The sequence below is a fragment of the Primulina tabacum genome, chromosome 18 (assembly GCF_025594145.1).
Source record: "Primulina tabacum isolate GXHZ01 chromosome 18, ASM2559414v2, whole genome shotgun sequence".
Classification (NCBI taxonomy): Eukaryota; Viridiplantae; Streptophyta; class Magnoliopsida; order Lamiales; family Gesneriaceae; genus Primulina; species Primulina tabacum.
The window spans coordinates 7,476,140-7,484,494 of NC_134567.1; positions in this window are offsets into that span (position 1 = coordinate 7,476,140).

Genomic DNA, 8,355 nt, shown 5'->3' on the forward strand with positions numbered 1-8,355 from the left:
ACAAATCCAATGGTCGATTCAAATCATCCACATCTGATTGGAAGCTGGAATCAGTGTAGCCTTCAAATTTTAGTTCTCAATTCCTGTATACCAAGAACAAATTCTTAGTTCTTCTCAAGTACTTAAGAATGTCCTTCACTACTTTCCAATGTAGTGAACCTGGATTCAACTGATATCTGCCTGAAACACTCAGTAAATATTCAATATCAAGTCGAGTAGATATCATACCATACGTAATACTACCTATGGTAGACGCATATGGAATGCGGCTCATGGTTTCTATCTCCTCATCAATCTTAGGGCACATAGACTTGAATATAGTCACCCAATGAGACATTGGGAGATATCCTCTCTCGGACTCTCCATAGACAATCTCCCGAGTGTGATATCGATATATATGGATTGGGTGAGCCCTAGCATTATTTTTTATCTATCTATATTGATCTGTATTCCTAATACATATGATGCTTCACTCATATCCTTCATGGAGAACTTACTAGCTAATCATACTTTAGTTGACTGCAACATCCCTACATCATTCTTAATGAATAGTATGTCATCAACATAAAGCACTAGGAATTTCACTGCACTACCACTAATCTTTTTATATACACAAGGTTCCTCGTGATTTTAAGCAAAATCAAACTCTTTGATAGTGTTTTCAAATATGAGGTTCCAGCTCCTTGATGCCTGTTTGAGGCCATAAATGGATCTATGAATTTTGTATACCTTATGCTCACTTCTTACATCCCCATCTACTCCAAGTTTCCTTTTGTAAATCCATTTGCATCCTATGGGAACAATTCCCTCAGGTGGATCTACTAAGGACCATACTTGGTTTCGAATACATGGATTCCATCTTGGACTGCATGGCTTCAAGGCATTTATATGAATCGGCATCGGACAATGCTTCCTTGAAATTTTTTGAATCACATCCAGGAATGGCTCACCTTGGCCCTCTTCAAGAAGCAGGGTCAACCTGTTAGGCGGTCTTGAGATCCTTTCGAATCTCCTAAAAGTTTGTGTTTCTTTGATTGGCTGTTGAGGTGTGGGTTCTACTACTTTTGTAGTGGGTAGTTCTCAAATCTCATCGACTTCTATCGTCCGGCCTTTCTATCTATTAGAAACTCCTTCTCCAAGAAGGTGGCATTCCTTGAAACAAACACATTTGTTTCACTAGGATAATATTATCGAACAGAGTTCTTTCGATATCTCAGAGAGTAGCACAAATTGGTACTGCTATCCAATTTGTCTCCCACTACCTACTTCACGTAAGCAAGGCATCCCCATATTCTTAGATAAGAATATTTGGGTTGTTTTTCCATCCATATCTCGTATGGAGTTTTATCCACTGTATTTGTATGGACTTGATTCAACAACCTAGTCGTTGTTTCAAGCGCATATCCCCAAAGTGATGGCGGCAACTCAGTGAATTCCATCATAGATCGGACCATGTCCATCAATGTCCGATTATAATGTTCTGACACACCATACAACTGGGGTGTGGCAGGCAAAGTCTACTGTGAGAGAATCATATTCTCTTTAAGGTAGTCTTGAAACTCAGTACTCAAGTATTCTCTACTTCGATATGATCGTAGTGTTTTAATACTCTTTCCTAAATGTTTCTCTACTCCTACTCTGAATTCTTTGAACTTTTCAATGACTTCATACTTTTATTTCATTAAATACATATACCCAAAACACGAATGTTCATCGGTAAAAGTAATGAAGTAGGAATGACCAAATCTCGTGCTAACACTTAGCGGGCCACACACATCTGTATGAATCAAATCCAACAGATCATGTGCATGTTTTACTTTCCCTAGGAAAGGGGACTTGGTCATTTTTTCTTTTAGACAGGTCTCACATATCTCTTAGAGAGTTTATGTCTGACGAGTCAAATATGCCATCCCCCTCTAACTTGTGGATCCTTCTTTAGGAAATATGTCCTAGCCTAACGTGCCACAAATCTGCTTGGTTTAGACTATCTTGTTTTCTTTTGTTTATCGTTGCTGAAATCGTGTTTACTTGGACATTTACATGCCATTGCCAAAAAATTTCTGGCCCAGTTAATTTCCTATGTCCAGACTTCTTGCAGTGAAGCAAACATATTCTGACTTATCGGGTTTTGTCAAATTTCAGGCCCACCACCTTCTCAATAAACCCAATAATACTTACCCCATGGTAATGGGCGAGTGCCCCATCTAGCATGCGTGCAGTCATATGTTCCTTGAAAGTGGTGTGCATCATTGTACGAGTTTCATGCACCATGCAACTCTTGCATGCATTATTCGAATGTCAGCAGTATTCAGCATTTCCTCAAACTGTCTCTACAGTTCATTTGACATAAAAGTGAGCATATTACACTTTAGCTTGCATCATATGGTCCTACCATCTTGCATATTTTGTCAGTTCAACAAGACTGACATTAGTGTGTATGCTATTTTTTTCCGAATTTAGAACAATTTTCCCAGCCAATCTTGAAAATTATTGTTCGGTTAGCTTGTTTTAATTTTTGAAATTGATTACGTGAAAAAATCATAAATATACTAATATGGAAACAGAATAAACGTTACTGACTATTCTAAAATATTTTGTAAGACGTAAAACATTGAATTTTGTTCTTACGAATTGCCTCCCATTATTTTGACATTTTCACCACCTTCTGATGATAGACGGAAAATCCAATTTTCTTAGTGAGTATGCAAGGCCCCAATTGCGAAATTATGATGCCGAATAATATCAGTAAATCATAACTTCCAAAAGTAGAGTCCAATTGCAACTCCTTGCAACCCTTACGTAATTTTGCCTCATGTTTGAGGAAGGTCCAATAATATGATCCCCTTTCTCTTCACGTGTAGATCGCGACCCATCAATGTTGAACCTTAGTGGACGGTCGCCATGAGATCCTCCAATAATATTATTCGAAGTCATGGGAGTTCCACATAGTTCACATCAAATATGTCAGTGAAAGTCACAGCTTTCTGGCGTCCAGGCCTCCCCAATAATATGAGCCAGACACTGACCACGGATAGCGTTCATCATGCAACCACTGTTGATGGAAGGTAAGGAATTATTAAACTTTCTTTTAATTATCCTTTTAAAGGGCTTGATTTAAATTTTGGATCTCATCCAAAATGAGGGATTTTAATTTTAAAAATTTGTCTCATCATTAATTTAAAATTCGTGCCATGATTCTTTGTTTGATTGCCGGATTCATGCAACTCTTTTTATTATATTAATAATAACGCACATACTGATTATTTATAATATATCACATACATCATAAATAATAAAGGATGACCGATAACCGAGAGCTAATTGATATGTATGAGCCACATACGGATCCATTCCATAACTTAGGTAAATGCAGGGATGAAAATGCAATATTACATAAGCTTCCAATATTTTACATGTCTTCGATCTTCAAAACTTCTTCTGAGGATCGGTCCCACCGTCTTCAAATCTTGATCTCTCACTAATTTTAATATTTACATAAAATATCCATGGCACATTGGAATAAAAATTTAGGGGGTGGGAACGGACCATAAATCAGTTCCACTTTTAATTATTAAATAATCAAAAATTACAATACATAAAATATCCTAACATACACCTAGTACATTGGACATAGCTCTCGATCATCTTTTTAACATATAATATCATATATTATATAAATAAGATAATATCACATATTATCAATAAATCATGTATCTCGTAAATTATCACTAACCGCCATAATCATCAAATTAAATAAACACTTTTATTTAATTTAAAATAATTAAATTTCTTGTAAAACACATTTTACTATAAATAATTAAAAACATATTTCAATTATTTATTTTGTAAGAAATTAATTTTATTAAAATTATTGTAGGGGTAAAATCGTCTATATTCCAAAAATATCAATTTAGCCCAAAATTTTGAAAAATCAAAAAATTGCCCCTTGGCCCAAACAATTCAAGCGCACGACCCAGCACAGTGACCGAGACATTTCCGGGTACCCGCCCGTTGCCCGATCGGATCGGGCGGTGACGGGCGCGGCTATGTGCACGCCGCACGCACAGTCGCGCAGACTGCGCGCGCTGTTCATGCAGGCCGCACGGCGTGCTGCGCGCGTCTGCCCATAACAGTTCTGGGCAGACCCCAAATTTTTTTTAAAAAAAATAAAAATCTAGTTTTTCAAAAATAAATTTGAGGGGCGTTTTTCTTAAAAATTCTTACGCGGTTGGAAATAATAAACTCAACACAATTTAATTAAAACACACGATTGAGAATTACCTAGCTCTTATACCACTGTTGAGACATCGTATTCTCGCACCCAAGACGCAATGGAAGTTTAAATTTTTTTGCTTGGGTGTCGTGTGTTTAAAATCATTCATAGGGCGTTTAGAATTATACATTTATGTTCTCAACGCTGGACTCCTGACTATTCCGGTGTTTAGGCATATATAACCCTTCTTGTATATCCCTGCGAACGGCTCTTCTCCTATTATCGCCTAATTAGTTCCACGATCGAAGGCTGTTTTCCTCGCTTGGTTTGCACTAGAAAATCAAAACGAGTTATTTTTTGAGACTGTAGCCTCCGAATTTCCAAAATCCGGAGACAAAGCGACGCAGCGATGGATAGGGGTGGGCGTCGGTTGGTTCGGTCCGATTTTTCTCTATAATGGTTCGGTTTTTCGGTTTTCGGTTTTGAATATATCTGGAACCATTTTATTACGGTTCGGTCTGGTTTTTTTTAATACGGTTCGGTTATATGGTCGGTTATATACGGTTTTATAATATTTTGTTAAGAAATAAAATTATACATCACTTGATACTTGATGGATGCAATACATATAAAAGAAAAAATGGTAGTAGATTAGTAGAACATATACGATTACAATACACTTATGACTTAACAATCTAAGCTTCAATAACAATTTGAAATACAATTTCAAACAGTAGCTCTTCAATAAAAGGATACACAGTCATTAAATTCCAATTTTCAACTCCAAAATGCACATAGATTTTGCATCTCAAATCTCAATACATTTAACAATATGAGCTTCAATAAAAATTTGAAATTTCAATGGTCAATATTGGACTTGTCACATGACTAGGGCCCATTTATTAGCCTATTATACAAAAAGCTATATGGTTAAATATAATATTGCCGGTTCGGTTATTTCGGTTTTCTGAGGATCAAAATCGTAAACCGAACCGAAAAACAGAATTTTTATTAATTTTGAAACCGTAACCGGCCGAAAAACCAATAAAACCGAACCATTTAAACCGAACTTTTAGGTTCGGTCGGTTATTTCGATTTTAATCAAACTATGCCCACCCCTAGCGATGGAAGATAAAAAGTGGCTGAAATTTTTCACGCAAATTCCTATAAGGTGGCCGTGACTTTGCCCTTTTGAAATTGGGAAGATTTTGTTAATTTCGTGCTTATTGATTCTTAATCAATATTATGGATTCTTAATCCATAATTAAGCAAATCTAATTTTTTCTTTTGCCAAAATGTTCTTCCTTCTTTCCTTAAGGTGATGGCCGTGACTTTTAAGGGAGAAAGGAAAGAAATTTTTGACTTTTGTGTGCAAAAATTTGGTTTTTAACTATGAGTCCTAGTGATATATAGAGATAGACTCCTAATCTAATTAGGAGTTCCTCTCCCACAAGGACTCTAATAATTTCATTATATTTAAACTCTCGTATAATTAATATATAATGTATTTATTAACCTTTAATAATACATGATATAATAATATCATATACACATATTTTATATCACCATATAAAATATATATATGTATATGTATACTAAATTAAATAACCATTAAATTAACTCCTTGGTTAATTTAATTCTAAATTTCTCTAGAATATTTATGGCAATTTGTGTATGTTAGCAGTCACCACTACTAGTACAATCATTTAATTAGTAAATTCCAAATTCACAAAAAAACATGATTCCAAACTCTTTATAACCCGATCAACGATCCGAGAGCGCTGATGTATCAAAGATACAAATTTTGTTCATATAATGAAAATCGAAAATTTCGAAAATCAAAATTTTCATTTACCGAATTTGACAGCTGCCAATTTAGTGTACACCTTCACAAAACAAGCATTTCCACTCTCCTTCCTTATTCAACAATCTTGCCAACTTTCATCTCTTTCATCCGATGGAATCAGCTCACAAACTCCTTTATAAGCTTCATGTTTGATCTCCATCAAACTATAGTCGCCAAATTCCAACTCCTTGAAATTTGACTATCTTAACGAGAACACAAAATCTGATACTTGTGTGACCCTCAATGGTTCAGGGATACTGCTAGTAATGAGTTCACATCTCCATTTGATTCAAAATAACATTTTTTCTTATTTCAGTTAATCCTAGTTAACCCCATTCTTTTCATCAACACCTTGATCAAGAATGTCATAACTCATTTCTGATTGCACCCATCGGACCATGGTAAGAGCGTCAAGTAACATTGCCCCATGATCCCCTAGGTATCACTGATAGTACATGCAAGAACCTTTAGTCATGGTTAGCGTACAGTACGGTCTCTTCAAAAATCTGCAACCATTGGTATATCGAGAGTTTCATATGAATTCGATAATGATGTAATTTATCTTTGAGTACTAAGAGTGTCATGGTATGTCCAACTACGAAAACACCTTTCCCTAAAGTATATTTTTTGATCTGGCCAGAGACTCCTTGCACTATTAACTCATCAGATCACATAAGATATCTTCACCTGTGGGCGAACGGAGAATCCCCAACTTCAACGCATTTTATCCTACGTATTTCATGACCACACCCAGCCTCGCCACCCAATGACCCTCGATGGAGTCGATAAACAGATCAAATTGCATGATAGTATGTATAGCCCCTACATTGTCTCGGGTAAAAGGACTAATGGTGTACAACCATAACTGCGGACTATTCCACTCGATAAGTGAGAACCACTTAGATAGTCCGAGGAAGGATTGTTTAGTGTATCATCATATGATCACTCATCTGTGTGAATAGACATCTCCATGCCCTTGCTAATGAAACATGGCATTTACATCAAAGATGCTAGTCTCAAGCTCGAGCGACATTTATCCTTGTTTTAGGCTGCTAATTCAACTAGGAACATGTTTATAATATACGGTACACTTCCTAATAAGATCCATGATCTTACGTTGCGACGCAGACCTCATGGTACCTATTGTATATCAAGGACTTTATCTATGCATTTTGCATGGGTATACAGATAAAATATGATGCCATAATCGAATAAAATCGTAAAATATTATTAAAATAAATTTTTTTTACATTAGAGTCAATAAAGCCCGATCCACAAGTTGGCTTGCCGGGAACCTACTATAACACAACAATGACAACTGCAGAATAAGAATAACTACAAAAATCATAATAAAGGTGGTGTTAAATTCAATCGCGGTTCAGTGGATGCAAATGTAGTTGAAGGTGTTGAAGTAGAAAATCCATAAAAAAGAACTGAGATGAATCTACTGTCATTACTCATGCCTAATATGTTCAGATACTGAAATTATTGGGAGGAAACACCTTGAATTCTTCGAATGACACTTTTTTTAATATAGCAGGTATTGTTACTCTTTGTCATACTATAGATTGGATAATTGACACTGGAGCAAGTGAACATATGACGGGTAATTCATCTTAATTTCATGGTTCTAAGTCCTTACATGATTCCTCTAGTGTTGTTCGACTGCCAAATGGTAGCAGGATTCAAATTAGTCAAGTGGGTTATGTGGCCATCTTAGACACCATAACCCTCTTATATGTCCCTAACTTTCACTTCAATCTTTTATCTCTCTCTCAATTCACAAAGTCTCATAATTTTTTTGTCGTGTTCTATCCCCACCGTTGCAATTTTCAGGATCTCAGGAATGGGAAGATAATGTGGATTTGTAAGGTCTAGGAAATTCGAGCTGCGTAACCTGAATGTATGCAATATATAGTTTTATTTAAAATATGTGTTTAAGTTATGCATTTAATGCATGGCTATTGCATGAGTAAGATTTATTTCGTGGTTATTTTAAACTTTCATGCATTAGGGTTTTAAGTTTAATTTTTGCTCGATCGAGTAATGGAGACCGGGGATAATCAGGAAAATATTTTTATTGGATAACTATTTTTAAATTATTTAATATGAGGTTTTTTTAAAGGTATTTTCGAAAAATGGGCCTTGTGTTAGAGTAGGTGCCCGTCGAGCCAAGTGTTGGCCGAGTGTTCACAATGAAACTCTATGTATAAACGATCTTTATTTTAATAATATTTGAAATTATTATTTTGGCACTTCTTTATCTGTATACCCATGCTAGTTGCATAGATAAAGT